Source organism: Zonotrichia leucophrys, chromosome 3 (assembly GCF_028769735.1).
Source record: "Zonotrichia leucophrys gambelii isolate GWCS_2022_RI chromosome 3, RI_Zleu_2.0, whole genome shotgun sequence".
NCBI classification, from domain to species: domain Eukaryota; kingdom Metazoa; phylum Chordata; class Aves; order Passeriformes; family Passerellidae; genus Zonotrichia; species Zonotrichia leucophrys.
In genome coordinates, this window is record NC_088172.1 from 106,252,884 (window position 1) to 106,269,575 (window position 16,692).

The 16,692-nt window shown below is 43.7% G+C and overlaps 1 long non-coding RNA gene across 1 annotated transcript; it reads left to right on the plus strand.

The window, feature by feature from the left end:
• The first annotated feature begins 13,654 nt into the window (after positions 1-13,654).
• LOC135445062 (uncharacterized) lies at positions 13,655-16,005 on the plus strand. The gene is made up of 4 exons (XR_010439455.1): positions 13,655-13,982; positions 14,090-14,264; positions 14,370-14,464; positions 15,988-16,005. It is a non-coding gene; the product is annotated as an uncharacterized LOC135445062 (long non-coding RNA).
• Positions 16,006-16,692: the final 687 nt, after the last annotated feature.

Genomic DNA, 16,692 nt, shown 5'->3' on the forward strand with positions numbered 1-16,692 from the left:
CAAACCTTGAGGCCTCTGATGTGAGCAATCATTGTGTCTATGGAATGCAAAGCATTTCCAATTCACGAAGGCCAGCTCGGTTGCCTATACTGTACAAACACACACAAACACCATGTGGAAATAATAAGTGTGTTTATGGTGGAGATCTGTGCTTCCTTTATTATTTTAGGATTTTGTCTGGATTGGAAGCAATTGTTAAGAGCATTAGCTTCAGTCTTTCATTGCTGACATACAATATTGACTTCACCTACTAAGGCAGCTGCACTCCTCAGCATATATTCCATTATTTTTAAACATACCAGTTGTTCATACACAAATATGCAATATTTAGGAAGTTTAATGGCCAAAATGACATTAAGTAGTGCTATTCAATATCCTCCACTTCTTTTGACCTTTGACTGTGGAATTCAAATTTTGATTCACAGAAATTCATACTCTGGAATTCAGGAGAAGGGAAATTGTCTGGTTTGCAAACTTCTTAGTCCTTCTCTTAGTATCTCAGGCAATACTTCCAGTTTTGCCGTTTAGGTTCATATTTAGGTGCATTTTTAATGTCCTGGATGGCTCCTGTGCCTGGTGGGAGTGGGGTTGTACAAGATGCTGCAGCTGAACAGGAGGTGCATTGCCCATGCCCTCCGCTCATGAAAAGGTAACGTGCCCTTTCTGCATGTTTTCCCATTTAAATACCAGGAGCTACTGATATATTTACCTAAGCCTTACTAATATATACATAAGTAACATTTATTTTCCAGGAAAATTTCACACAGTTCTTTCAACTGGATTTTGAAATGTCTTTGTGAAATGCTGTCCCTAAAATGCAATATTCCATGTCAGGTTGACTGCAACATTTCATTTGGTATGAACTGAACTTTTTTCCTGCCTTTTTTCTTTTTTTTTAATTGTCTCAAAATAGTTACACTGTGTTTGTATTTCAGATTAACTCATCATAGTTTGTCAGTGAATGAAGAGAATCAGTTTCTTGCCCAATAACAATAATTGCCAATTCCATAAAATGCTTTGACAACACTGTAAATGTAGAGACCTTTGTGAAATGTCAGGGTTTCTGTGATGAAAAACCTATGGATTTTTTTCCAACTGTTGGAGGTTTTTCACTTGTGCAAGTTGGGAACAATGTGGGATTTTAGACACAAAATCATCCTTGGTCTGTGCAGAGTGTAACACCCACCTTCCATTTCCTTCCAAACTCACCTGGGCAGTGCGATGTGGGAAGAGCAGAGAAATGATCTTGGGTTTCCTACAGCAATGTGTGCAAAATAGATGTGGCACTGGAACCACAAGGTGTTTAAAAAGTACCATGAAGGATGCATAGAGGGTATAAATCCAATGAGCACCTTCTCTAATCCTGGAATACTGTATTCACTTCAAACCTCTACCTTTGGTACTTGGGCAGCCTTGAGGACACTCGGGGCTCTTAGCTGAGCACAGCTTCCATCCACTCCCTAATCATCCATTACACAAACTCCATACAAGGACTGGGGAGAAGGATGGAAGCCCATTTTTAGGATGGGTTTATTTTTATCTTTTTTTGGGAAGAGTTTATCATCCCATTTTTTTAATACCTCCCACCAATGAAAGCTCAGAATGACTGAAATAGTACAGTCTGCTGGAGTGGATTCTCCCCCAGGAGACTGATTTTATTTTATTATTACTGAAGAGAGCAGGAATTTATTAAGCCTCAGAAAGTAGAGGAACTGGAACTTTGCTGCCAAGGTAGACATATTCCCAAGCTGCTCCAGCCCCTCCTGAGAAGCTCTTTTACTGACTTTCCCGTCTAGGAGAGAGACACAATTTTGTCTATATTGTCAGCTGACAAATAAAACAACCAAATTCAGATGGGGGAGGACAGGGAAAATTTGCTCAAAAATATATTTAAAGACATGAGCTTTCCTGTAGAGAAGTTTGTTTGGTGAGAAATGGATCTCTTGCTACAGGCTCCAAATTAAACTGGCTGACCTAGAAGGAAGAAAGTGCCTGGGAAAGAATGAAAAGCAAATAAATAAAAAGCAAGAAGCAAATAAAAAATAGGTTTTCTCTTTCCCACTTTTCAAAGCCCTTGTGGGTATGGTGGGACTTCTGTGTCCCACCTCTCAGGGAGTCAACAGCTTTATGTTTGTGCATAGCATGGACACAACAGGAATCTATCACATGATGGAGTGTGTGTTCCTTGTTCCTTGCTGATGCATGCTAATGACAGAAAAGCTAATTAAATCAGACAGTTGGTGTTTGCCACTGGTTCAGAGAACAGAATTCTCCAGGGTTTGGTGCCCTCGAGCAGATGGCGTCCCTCCAGCTGGGTTTCCAGCCTCTCTCACAGCTACAGCTCACCCGAATTTCCACTTCTTGCTCTCCAGACTCCCACTACCCACGTGTGTATCCCCCTCCTCCTCCTCCTTCTTTTCCTCCCTTTCCCACTCCCTCTATTCCTGATCACTCCAGCACTTACACTTGTCTCCCACAGCTCCTGCTGAAACAACATTCAGCTGTAGTGGTGCTGATGATGGTTATGAGGAAGGCAGAGCAAGATAAGCCAAGGCTGAGTGAAATATCCCCTCTTTGTAACACACAGGGTTGGGAATTTGTTTGGCTTATAGAATGGGACAGTCTTGACCTTAAAGCAAACCAGAAGTTTCTTCCAGACTTGAAATACCTCAGAATTAAGGAATTTCCTCTTTCCTCGCTATCTGGATCTTCTGTTTAGTCAAAAGCTTTTAAGAGACTGTTCAGTCATGCTAAGATCTCATGAATTTTAAAGTTTTGTGTCTGTCAGAGCAGATGGGCACTGGCAATGCCTGGCACTGCAGTCAAGAGCTTGGCAGGTATTACCACACCTGCACTGTGTTTAAATTGCCTTTCTTGGATGTGGTGACACAGAAATCGAGATTTGGGGAAAGGTTCCCTGGGAGCTGCAGGGTTTTTCAGCCAAGTGCCACTGACCCTCTGACAGTGAGCCGCAGTGGCACCTCTGAGCAAGTTGGATCAGGGGTGTCAGTCTGGTAGGCACTGATGCCTTTGAGCTGCAGGGCTCTGTCTGGTTGGCACTCATGCATTTTAGCTGCACGGCTCTGCAGAGTGCACAGAGCACAGCTGAACAGAAGGTAAGAGTTTGCTGTAATTCTTAAATCATTTTTAGAAGATAGCACTAAAGTAGTGACAGGGCCAAACTGGAGTTTCATATCTTCCCTACTCCCAAAATATAAGGTGGCTTTGTATCAGCACATCTGCCCAGATTTGAACTTGTTTAGAACCTACAGTGGGATGATGATGATGATGATGATCATCATCATCATCATCCAGGGGCCTCTTTTTGCTTGCTTTTTGGATGCTGTCCAAAATGGCAGAACCCTTGCAGGGCCAGACTGGCTCCAAATGAATTTACAATCTTTCAGCTGTTGATGCTGAATATTGGCTCAGTTGTTGGGATGCTTATGCTCACAGACCCAAACTTTTATCTCGGACCTGAATCTCTGAATGTCAACCTAATCTTGCTCCAGATAAAAAACTGGCATATTATGGTTTTTGGCCCTTTTTTAACCTTTTAAAGTCCTGTTTCATTTGCAATGTAATGATGACACAGGCCTTTACTTAGCAGAGACATGTGGAAGCACAGCTGCATTAATTTGAAAAAGATTTGGAAATAGACCCTTATACTCAGGTTTTGGTATGTGCATTATCTGATCTGTGTTCTTGATGAACCCCCTGTGAAAAATGGTGCATGAAAATGATAGATGGGAGATGCTACCTTCACTTGTCCTTGGCTCGAGGTAATAAGGGAGCCCAGCAGGCCTTTGCTGTGATTTCACTGTAAACACCAGAAATTCGTTTTGGTTTGCGTGCAGGTGTGTGTGTTTCTCTGCCCTTCCCTCATCATTCCCCTTCTTTCCAGTTCTGCCAAAGGAAGTATCGCAGGAGCATTTCTGCAGAGGCTGTTTGGGCTTGCCCACACCATCTGTGCCGGCACAGGCGCTGCTGCCCACGCCGCCTCTGGGGCAGCCCTCGGGCTGTGACCTAACCCCGCCCTGCTGTCCTTCCCCTGCTCTCTGCTGGGCTGCCCTTCCAGCATCTCCAGCCCCATGGGCACCATGGAGCTTGGGGAGCCACAGCCCCGCATCTAATCCCAGCTCTTGCCTGGGGGCGTGCAACAAATCCACTGCCAGCACGAGCGTCCTCTGCCCACCAGGTGGGTGTTTAATGTCTCTACAGCACCTAGCATAAAAGAAGCAAAATTCATGTTATTAAAGTATGAACATAGTGGCTATATGTGGAGAAAACTGCTTTCTGATGCTGGCTGGCTAGGGAGTTTATAATAAAGCCCATGACCAGAACCATCTTTTCTTATAGACCTGATGCCTCCCAGATAATTAACATCATTTTCAAAAGTTGCCTTTATTTGTAGTACATGTTCCTAAAACTCTTGACAGAGACCCTATAATTTCAGGAATTAGTCCAGACATGTAGTAAGATTTAGTGCTTCTGTTATTGATTTATGGACAAAAACTTCTGTCACTGGCAGTCTTTGGGAGAAGAGATTTGGATGTGTACACAATTAGTCAGTGTTGCTATGCTCTCTCATTAATAGTTTGTGGGTGGTAGTTTGTTGTATGTAACATTTCTTTTTCTAGATCTGGGAGTGCAGGACACTGGGCTGGTTTTGCTGGTGAAATCAGACATAGCTGTGGTATTAGGAATTATTTTAGACACAGTTAATTCCTGCTGCAGCACACAGATGGGACTGCTGCACACCACAGAGGGCGAACAAAAACGGCTTTGCTTAAAATGAGTGCAGAGAGACTCCCATAGGAAATGGTTTTGTTTTGTTTTTTGAAATCTGTGTGTGGCATAGGGAAGGAATGGGTGGAAGAATGATAACAAGAGAGAGCATGTCTGTGAGAGAGATAAGATTGAAAAGGGCTGGTAAGCAAAATGCTCAGAGTTGAGCCCATGTTTGCAAAATTGTGCAGCCTTTAGAAAAGCTGATGCTCATTTGGTTGTGTAACTGGTACTGAGGTCCTGGAAAATCCAGCCCTCCAAATCAGCAAGATAAGAAATTGTGTTCAAAAATCCTTTAGTAAGGATTCTCCTTTCTCTGTGTTAAGAGCCATGAAAACACAGACAGTCTTGCTGTGCAGATTTTGGGGGATTTGTTTCCTTTTTATAAAGAAATAAATTCTGACTGGTTTTTCCAGTGATTTGTACATGAGCCCCATCTTGTGTGTTCTCTCCAAAACGTCTCACTGGCTCTAGCAGCAAAAAGACATTCAGATGCTCTGCCTGCAGAGAGCTCCTTTTCCTTTAAATCCCAGCAAAAAAAATGAGAATGTGTGGCAAGGACTGACTGAATAGCTTTTGAAGTACAATACATACATATGTGTGGGTTTTATGTATTTGTATGTGTTAAATATATATTTGTGTGTGCTTTAAGACTGACTGGGCATCCACCCTTGGTCTCTGCTTTCTATGATTAACCTGATTAGCATTGCAATTATAAATACCTGGTAAATGTCTGCCTTTGATCTAACCACCTGTCACTCAATAGTCTTTTAAAGTCCAGGTTTCCTCTCTCCTCTTGACATTTGTCATTGTCTCCCCTCTGAATGCCTTCCTTGCAGCTCTCAAAAGCTGGCCCAGAAGCCCTAGGAGGGAGACTGGAGTATCAGGTACCACGCTCCGGGCTCAGAGGCAGCTGCCATGTTCTAAAAGGTCTCTTTATTCTTTGCAGCCACGGCTTTGCCCAAATAACAAATATTCACTTCCCAAGCCCTTTATCTTCTGTGGAAAAAAATCCCCCAGAATAACAATAAGTTCTTCCCTCTTTCCAGCCTAGCCCAGTGTACATTAATACACCTTGTAATTGCTTGTCTCTATCGGTTTTAGTCCTTTGCCCTTTTTTGCTCCTTCTTTTTGTACTTCAGCTTCATCATTGATCCTATTCACTCTATTCCCAGCGCTGAAATCCAAGTCCCAGATGCCAGCAAGGAATACTCAGCCATTCATGACAAATTGAATGGCTCAATTTAAAGGGGAAGATAGCACCTCATCTACTGTTACTATTCACCACAATAATCTCCTTCGCCCGTTCACGGGAGACAGCGGCGTGTCCTGAGTGCAGGGACAGACTATGCTGATCCTCTGTGCCTTGAAAGGACTCCAAGGAGCGCTGCACATGACAGGGAGTCACCTTTCTGCCTTTGAAGGTTTTGATGCATTCACATCAGGACAATGGTCAACACTACTAAGAGCCCAGGAATGCTGTTCCGCTCGCCCCGCCCTGGCACGCTCCCAGCCCGCTTGCAGGAACACGCCGAAAGGTAACTCAGGGAGCCTGAAATCAGGCCCGGTCCGCGGCTGCTGGGAGCAGCTGTCAGCCTGAGCGCTTCTGCTGCGGGGTCAGTGAGGATTCAGGGGCAAAAACAAACTTCAGCGCTTTAGCAAGTGCTGCACCGAGGGCAGCCTCGGCAGATATAAGTACCCATCCCACCGGCTTCCAGGGAGCTCCTGATGGACTCTCCCTTTGGAGTCTGGGCTGCAGGGAGAACCCACACAGGGAATAGGAGCTGCCAGTGGTGCCTCATCTACACCCGTGGTGCCAAAGTGCCCTAGGCTGCCCAAAAGCGTTTGTTGGCAGCTGCTATGATCAGAGAATGGCCCTCTCAGCTGAAGATGGTTGTTCGAAGGAAAGAGCCTGTGCTCCTTAGTAAAATAGTAAAAAAATTACTAATAGTAAAAAATTACTATTTTTTTATTTTTCATAAGGTAACTGAAAACACCAAAGTTTTCTCTGTAAATTAAAAAAAAGAAAATCTATTTATTGGTAAATTTTGCCCACAGGGATTTAATTTTGTCTTTCCTCCACTGAAAATATTCTTCTTGCAGAATTTAACTGTATACTTTTCAGTCAATATGATTCCATATTTTTTCTTGTTAAAGAAGTTTAGGGGTTTTTTTTTTCCTCATGCATCATTTGTGCGGCTACATAACCCAAATAATTATAATACAGAATTTGGTTTTGGTTTTCTTTTTTTCCCCTGTTAACTTCATTAGCCATAGCACAGAGGACCATAAATCCCCATTTGCACACACTGTCAGCAACGTGACTATGCTGCATTACCAGAAAGGGGGCACAGAGTGGAGATAAAATTATATTGGTTACAAATAGCAGTGCAGCACTTTGATTTCCTGAGCTGCAAACAGTTGCAAGACCCATTCTGGTTTGATATGTTTTGTGGTGGTATTATTCCTGCTGGAGAAAGTTATGTCTTGGTGGGGTGAATTCCAGCCTTTCTCCAGAACCAGCTGTCTACAGCAATGCAGCTCACAGATATTTTGTTCTGCTGAGAAACATTAGGGAGAACGGAAATCAGTTCCAGACCATGTCCTTGTTTCCCAGGTGATAATGTCTCTCCTGCTCTTCTGATAGATTTTTTTTTTTTTTTTTTTTTTTTGTGTCTACCTGACATTTTTCCTTACATTTCCGAAAAGCAGAGCAGGTTATTAGAAGCCCCATCTGCCTGCCAGTTGTCAGTTCTGGCTATTGCAAGATGCAATGAGGCAACCAGGTTGCAGTGCAGAAATAAATAAATGCTAATGCAGCCCAGGGCTCTCCAGTAGGATGTTCCTATTAGAGACCAGCTCACAGAGCTCCAGCCAGCTGAGCCCAGACAACCCTGGGAGGCTTGGAGAGCCCCAGCTTTCTGATCCTGCATTTCTCAATGAGAACATTTGTTTTAAAATAAGACTTTGAAGTACAGTGGAAGATTTTATGTTGCTAAGTCATGAAGAATCATCAGGGAACCCCAGAGAAGATTGACAGCCAACCAGTGAAAGGAGGAAAGGCTGTTTTCCCTAGAGATTTCTTTTAAGTCTTGGCTTTTGCTGAGCTAAACACAACTTGGAAGTAGTCTTTGTCAAGCTACTGTCCTATCTCCAGCCAAAATCAGGAAAGGATATTTTGTGAGAAAAATATATAAACATATATATTCTAAACTTTTGTAAAGATGCAGGAATTTGGGTTTTGGATTTCAACCAGTTTGTGCTTCCTCCAGACCAATCTTATCTTCTACATCTCAACACAGTTACTGTGTTCAGAGTAAGGACAGCATCTGAAATGTCAGCAAGAGGTGTATGGGTCCGTGTGGATCTCATTGTCTCGAGCCTTAATTAGGGCTGGATGACAAATCACAGAACTACAGCGTACGGGTCAAGAATATTGCTGTCTTGTTACTTTTTCTTGGTTTTAGACTTCTGGGGTGGATACACCCTGCTCACACTTGATGGCATTATTCTACCACCATGAGGGCTGGGAATGTATTTATTTATTTATTGCAGCCATAGCTGAGGTTTTAAAGTAATCTTCTATCTCTCTTCAGTCATAATAAAACCATGAGATAAAATGCCTCTGGTATATTAGCAGCTAGCCTGGGGCTCAGTATTTTAGTTTCTGCGTAATATAAAACCTCTACTTTTTCTTGAAATCCTCATTTTTCCCCACTCTTAGCTCAGAACTGAGATTGAAATAATTAAGCTCCCTCAAACTGGATAACCTGCTCTTCCCATCTGGAAAGCAGAGATTGTGAGCCAAAGCATTTATACAGAATTAAAGAGGATGTTCCTCACTCTAAACCTGGTTTCATTGTTACAGCTCTGTGAGAAAGGGGAGGAGAGGGCCTGCCTTTTGAAGGACATGGCAAATTTTCTTTTGATCTGTTTTTAAGACCAAACTCAGTCTAAAGGCCATCCTCAGGCATCACAGACATGGCCTGTGAAATGCTGCCTCAAAGGGTGGAGAAGAGAGAATTAGAGCATTGATTCATCTCTCTCTGGAGGAGTGGTGTGCTAAAACTCACTTCATGCCATCTTTAAATTAAATAGAAATACAAAGAAAGCCTCAATTAACTTGCTAAATAATCCTTTTTCTTGTGGGTAATTTGTGCTTTCTATTTAGCTCTTTTTGAACTTCGAACAGAGTATCCTTGAGGTATTCTTGAGTACAGAGCCTGGAAAGACTCTCCTAATCAAAAAAGGCCTTCCCAAGACACCTGGCACAGCCCTACAGCCCTTGCACTGAACCTTTGGACACATGGTGGGAATGACGCCTATCTTTAGGATAACCAGCTTGATGGATATAGTCTGACTGATGGAGGTTCCAGAGCCTCCCTGCTAATCTGTTCTGATTTGCTCATACATAGGACATTCATATGCATATCTGTAGGTAAATCTAGCATTAAGGTGAGTTATCTTTGTCCCTAAATAAAGCTGTTCATATTACAGTGCTGCTAAGCCACCAAGGCTTACCCCTTCCCTGAGAAGATCATGGTACCTGAAAGAGTCCGCTAATGCAAGTACTGAAAGACAATTCGCACATAAAAACATCAGGAAGGATTTCCATCCTTTATAACAGACATAAAAACATTTGGAAGGATTCCCATCCTTTATAACACAGCCCTTCTTGCAGCCCCATAGTGGAAGGGAGAGCACTGTCCCCATCCACAGACAGCTGTGAAATATTTTTGTCTTGTCCTCTGAAGCGGACTGAATGTGGAGTGAAACTGCAGCTTGGAATACTTCCGTTTCAGTAAATTCTGTGTTTTCTCAAAATCGTCCCTGTGCCTGCTAGGATGCTGTTTGGCACCGTGGGCAGCTGTAATGGCTCCTCATGGGTGGCGTTCATGGGGCCCTGAGAGCTGCAGAGAGCTGCTGTAACACACTGGCCCTTTGTAGGGCCAAAGCGGGGGCTCAGCTGGTGCCTGTGGAACTAGGAACAATTAGAATGCTTTAATTGAAGTCAGCAGAGCCACCTAAACTCGCCACATTTGAGGAGCCAGCACAGGCTGGGCAGCACCGCAGTTAACAGGACTCGGGGCTGATCATGACTCAGGGGCAGAGTGGGAAAATAGCAAATTTTTGAACAATATCCCTTTTTGTGCTGCAAGCAGGTCAAAGCTGTCCCATTTTTTCGACCCAGAAGAGAGGTAGAGTTTAGGAGCACACAAAAGCCCAGAAAAGGAGTTGGGTTTGAGGTCACATTTTCATAGCCACATTATTGAACTGTACCTCTGAAAGACAAAAGAGAAGGTGATGTCCCAGCATGTAGCTGTTGCTTAAGGATTGTGCTGTCGCTCTGGGGAGGGCGGAGTGGCAGGTTGCTTAACAGTTTTACACTTTCCCATGGTATAACACTGGTGATACAGTTGGCTATAATTAAAGGGTTGTATAAATAAGCCAGTGGGAAACAAATGAATTCATTTGTTTCCTTGGTGGGGCTAGGTATGTAATTTGGGGCTCGCACACTGGTCTACTTTCTCTCTGAAGCACTCAGCTCCCTGCTCCCCCGCAGACCTGGTCCTCCTCTCCCAGTTGCTGTAAAATAATTTCCAAACACGTCAGGGAATGCATTTCAGGGATGTGAAATGTGCTGCAGCTTGAACTTCCTTGAAGCAGCAATGTCCTTAACAAGAAAAAGCTGGAGAGCAGAGTGAGACCTGGCTTGTAAAACAGTTTTATGGCATGTTTATTGCAAAAGGCCCTCAAATGGACAGAGCAGGGGTGCACAGAGGTGTTGGTGCCACTGGGCCCCGCTGAGCAGCAGCCCCCACCCACTGCCCCACTTTAGCAGGGACTGGGACAATCCATCACCTGGATCTCCATTGCCTGGGGGGGGCTCAACCTTGTTGTATCTACTGAGCATCAGGCCCGCTTCTAGGGATGGCAGAAGGAAAGAAGGGCTGGTTCCTGCCCTGAGCAGACAGATTGCCCTTCTCCTAGGAAATAATAAAATGTCATTAGAAGTTCCATTTTAGAAACTGCAGTATAGCCCTACGTTTTCCTCTAATGCCTGTGTTCCTTTTTTGAGCTTCTAAGTGGCATCATTAAGCTACTCTCCATTCTCTTGCCATATTTAATCATGTAATTTTTTTGCATTCTCTTCCCTAGAAATGTAGGCCTTGAGCAATAGAAAATTTTAAACAAATTCCAAAACTTAAATTTTGCAGACGAAGTTGAAGTACAAAAAAAAAATTTATGAAGGCTATATGTGCTAATATGAGTTTCCTGTAATTAGACATCACTTTGGCTTCAGAAGAAAAAAGGCAAGAAGAAAAAGAAAACAGGAAAAAAGAGGGGAAAGTAGCATTTAAAATCTTGACATAAAGGCCATTGCTACAGTTCAGACAGCTCTTCCAGGCTCCAGCTGGGATATTCAAACAAGCTTCACCACCCAAAGGGAGGTGTAAATCTGTGAGATTTCTGGTGCTGAATGAAAATACATAAAGCATTAAATTAGTTATGAAACATACCTCTGACATGAATGTCCAGCTATAAAAATCTCAGCCCCTAATCTGACTTACTATTGTGGAAGACCCTACTTGACAGAGGAGGGAAGGCAGTGCTGCTTTGCTTTGGTTTAGATTTTAACAGTTCTAGTCTCAGGATAGTTCCAGGTCCTAGCCGGCTACAATAATTTCCTTTTAAACTTTTGCTTAATGTGGTGCAGTAACTTCACAGCATGTGCCTCAGGAATGAGCATCAACCCAAACTGCTGATGGTGTTTATCTTACACTACAGGGAAGGCACTGATCAAAGCAATGTATATTTTAATCAGAAGTCTTCCCAAAGTGGCAGCTCCCACTGCCAGCACACTGCCGGTGTGTCTCCGCTAGCTCTGCAGAAAGAATAAAGGAGAACAATTAGTAGCAGTCTGGAGGCAAATTTGGGGCCATCCAGCAGAGCTTCACATCACCCAAGTGGATGTCAAGTGGAAGACTCAGATAAAGCTGGGCTGGAGGCCAGGCTGTGTTTGTCTCTGGTGGATTCTGAGGGGAGTGAGACCCATTGTTTTCTCACAGAGTATCTGTCATTTTAGCATTTTGGAGGATAATGGCTTTGGTTTTCAAATTCTAATCACAGACTGCAAAGAAGAGGAAGCAGTTATTGTGAATTAATGAACAGGACTGTGGTGGGTTGGGCTCTTCTCTGTGGGTTTGGTTGTTGTGGTGTGAGCTCCTGACTGTCTGCAGCCAGCGCTGGATTCTGTGTACGCAGGACAAGAGGCACAAGGGCTCAGCCCCTGCTTCTTTCCTGACTTTATGGAGGAGCCAGGCACACACCTTTGGTGTCTCAGCTTGCCAGTGCCCAGAAACTGCCTTGACAAACCTCTCAGTAGTGAAGGTTTTGGCTCATTCAGCCCAGTCCTCTCCTCAAGCTGAGCCTAAGGAGCCCTGTTGTTCCCTTGATGAAGTTTCCAAAGCCATCATGGGAATATGCAGAAAATAGGCAGCATTAAGGAATAACAAGTTTTTAGGCATTTATGGGGTTGAGATTGGGACTTGTGAGATTAGAAATACTGGTTTCCTGTAAAAATCACTCACAAATTTGGACAAATTGTTTGAACTTGCTGTCCTTATTGCTTAAAATTACCTAAACATCTGCATTAATCAATTTATCTTAAAGAAATTTAACTTTAATAATACTTAACTTCAATCATAGACTCGAGTCCCAATTATGCTAATAGCACTCAAGTATGTACTTGAGTATCTCGATGACTGATGTTCTTCTGAATTGCAGCTCTGTCTGCCACTTCCAGGGATGCAGTACTTCCCCTGAAGGAGGAGAGCAAGCTGATGTGGCTGACTAGGAACTACAGGACTGCTCACGTTTGTTAAGTCTTGGTAAGAACTTTCAAGAAACTGGCCATGTCTTGATGGCCAAGGACACCACTTTTCTTCTTCTTTTTTTTTTTTTTTTAAGATTACGTACAGAAAAATATTTTTAAATAAGTCCCAAAGATTTTTCTTTAAAAAAATTATTGGGAAACAGGTTCTGGATCTTCAGTTGAAGAAATGAAGTGCTCTTTAAGTTACTGCTTCAAGAAAAAGTCTTGAAATATTAATCTTTGGCTCTTTATTTGCATTCTTGAGACTTAAAATTACTTTGAAATTTTTATTGAAAAATCTGGAAGATAAAACTGCCCTTTTTCTTATGGGTCAGGTTTCGGCAGAGCCTCAATCTGGCTGCTGGCTTTTTGGACCTCTGAAGATGCTGCTGTGCTTGGACTCAGTGTGACTCTCCTCTCAGAAGAAGAGCAGCATTGTAAGTCATGTCTAGGATGTGTTTTTCTACTTACTGTGGAGAATCTGCTCACAAAAGAAGGGCCAAAAATATTTTGAGCAAGATTCTATTAGTGGACATAGCTGATTAAAACTTGAGGCCCTGTTCCTCTGTGGAAATAGTATCCACTATCCATCACAACAGCCCCTCTGAGCTGAGGGCTAAATCACCCCTCTGGCAGCCATTTTGTTAAAGCTCACCCTTACACTGAGGTGAGAAAATAAACTCAAGATCCTTTGAGGAAATTCTTGAGGATTGTATGCAAACTCAATATCTTTATTATGTCTTGCAGCAGCTGGCTGGCTCTCTGGTTTTACATGTCTCTTGAAACAGCATCATGAGTTAAGCTGCTCACAGCTCCTGGGTATCACAGATGAAGAGCCTGCTGGGGCACTGAGCAGCATTTGGGCAATTCCCAATAAAATCTGAACTTTTGATCTTATGGCCTTTGAAATTAGATGGTTTTTAAATTTGCAGCAAGTCCTGCACACCTTTTAGCTACAGGCAGGCGTGGCAGTGACACAGATGAGCCATTGCCATCCTGAGAGGTAATTCTCACATGCACCTTGTTGTGCAGGCAGCAAGAGAAGATGCATCCTCAGGAAATCACAAACCTCACAGGAAGTGTTATTTTCCATCAACGGTAACTGCCTGTGTGCAGTTCTGGGAGGACAGAGCTGAAACAAGACAAGAAGAAAAGCTGCAGAAGTAAAACTACCTCTAAAGCTCCTTTTAAACACACAGCACAGGAGGGAACAAATGGACACTGATTATGATGAAACCTTTTGCTTCCTGTAGTGTTTGGCATTCCTTAATATGTCCTGATAGCTTTGATTTCCTCTCCTCCATTGCAGCATCAAAGAGTAAGTAGGCTGAATGTTATCCGATTGGTCATTTGAATACCATCTTTTTTAACCTTCTATTCCCCCTCCTTCCTGCCTCCCTGTCTTGCATAATGTTTTGCTTTCAGATGCTGCACCAACACCATGCTGTCCACGTCTGGATGACACAGTGGAAATGAGCTGAGTGCACAGTGAACTTTATTGCTGCAGAGAACCTGCCAGAACTCATCACACCTTGTAGCTGACACCTTCCTGTGCCAGGCTCAGGCAAAGGACAAGAACGGAGATCTTCAAACATGTCTGGTGGTTCTGAATGCACTGCAATGTTTTGAAATCAATTTCCCAGCTGTGGTGAGTCCCACAAATCTGAAATGACCTTTCCTCTTTCTTTCCTTGAATACACTACAGGTCTTCTCTCTTTGTTTCCTTGAACCTTTCAACAGTTCCAGCCTGACCACACTTGTGTTGTACTATGGAGTGCCTAGAAAATATAGATGCCCTAAGTAAGTAGGAAAATTTTCTTATTTCTTATCAAGTATGTTCTCCAGTGATAGGGTTTGGTGTATTTTCCATTTTGCATTTATTTCCAGGAGAATCCCACACCAACTAAAACATCAATCAATTTAAAACACAGCTAATGAGCTTTCTTTGTCCTCTGTCTCATGTTGGAAAATCCCACCTGATCCCTAATTAACAAATTGATTTATTAAAAGTATAACTAATGGCCTCCCTTTGTTCTTTTCTTCCAACTGCAGAATCCCACCTGATCCCAAATTATCATATTGATTTATTTAAAATTAAAATATATGCATTGCATAGTTTCTTTATCATGCCTGCCTCAGACATATGTTCCAATTAAGTGCTGATATTACCCCTCACAGATCAAATACTTTTGGAGAAAAGCAGTTGTTTAAAACGCCACACTGTCCCTCCTGGTGTTCAAATATTTGAGTGTTCTTACTGTTGAGGCCAATATGAAGTCACTTGGTAGCATCTTGGAGGATCAGCCTAGCAGATCCATTCCAGGAAACCACCCTCCCACTGGTGTGAGTGGGTCTTTGCAGAGTCTCATGCATCCAGTGTTTTTACTAGATAATGGATTCTGTTCCTAAGCATTGCCAGTCTCCAGTGGCACTCCTGCCAAGCTGACAAGTTTAGCTTGTGACAAGTTTAGCTCAGTGTGGGAGTGTGTGCATGAAGAGAGGAGCTCAGACATGCCTCTCATCCCCAGCTCTGTCCTTTGGCTCGCAGCAATGTGAGCATGTGTGCAGGAAGCATGAGGCCACTGGGGTATGCAAACACCGAGACCTGCTCGGCCTCCTGCCTGCACTGCTCCATGGACTCAGGCATGGGCCTCTTGCTGCCGACAGAGCCCTCAGAGAGAGGGACTGAGAAATGGATGGCTGCCTTGGATGGAGCATGAGACAATGGCACAGTCTCTGGCAAGAAAGAGGGGTGCTTACAGGTTATGTGAATTTCTTCATCAGAAGGAGCAGCAGGGAAATGTCCCAGTCTTGGTGCCAGCCAGCCAGCCTCCCTGGAGCACAGGCCAAGGCAGCAGGGCCCATCCCATGCTGGTAAACCACTCCCTCACACTTCCCCCTCTCCCTCTGAGCTGTTCTTGAAGCCTCACTATTCCTCTGGTCGATAAAAAAGGCAATCAGACTGAATTCCAAGGGAAAGACAGTACCCAGAGGCTGCTTGGCCCCCCCTGCCACAGGCCCTGCTCCCAAGACGGGCACAGTAACCCTACAGGGGTGACCCAGCAAGCTCCTGAGCTCTCTGAGCACTGCAGAACCCACCCCACCAGAGCTGTGCAAAGCTTGAAAAGGGTCCTGAATGGGACCCAGCACATGTGCAAAGAGAAATCTGTAGCACTGTTTGCAACCAAGGACCCAAGGTGTCAGCCTGCCGTACATGAACGCTCTTGGACTTAGGGATCTTGTTCCATGCTAAAGTGCTCTGGTGCTCCCAGCGAGGGGTGGTGATCTCTTTAGGGCAACACTAGTCTGCTTTTGTCTTCCAGGCCCTCAGTCAGGTTCCCAGAACAAGGCTACAACGTCTGGCTCCATGACTTAATTGAGTGGTAAGCCCTTTATTTCTCTTGGCCCAAAATCTCCTCTGGCTACCATCCTAGTAGTGAGAGGTCTTAGTTAATGCTATCCATTTTCTACACATCTCCCTTCCAGCCTTCTAGAGCCTCACAGGTTTATTTCTTTAACATGTAGCCTGTATGTAATTGTGTCTGTGAACAAGACTGCAGCTAGACACATCAGGCAGAAAAATACCCCAGTTTAAAAATAAATCATTGAAAGGAAAAAAGGAGCTAAATAGCTTATTTAAAATCTGCCATGTTTCTTAGCACAGTTTGGAGCAGAAAAGGAACTTCATTCTAATTCCAAGCATGAGAAGAGCAGCATCCAGCTGCTTATCCTTTGAAATGTACTTTTCCTGCTCCCTCCCTACAAACAATGTGCATATGTCATAGATCAGATAGGAGAGCAATGGGAAGTTCCTCTTCTTGTACAGGAATTTAGACACCTGAATTCCCATCACATCTGTCTTACAACACAGGGCTTCGCCTCCTGTAAGGCTCCTGGCCAGCCCTCCTGGCAGGCAGTTGGGGTTTTTTTCATGTAGTTATCCCAGAGTGAGCCAACTGGGAGAGCTGGGAGCCCCGGATCCATGGCTTCCTTGCCTCAGGGCTTCAAACCCACAGCTCCTACCACGC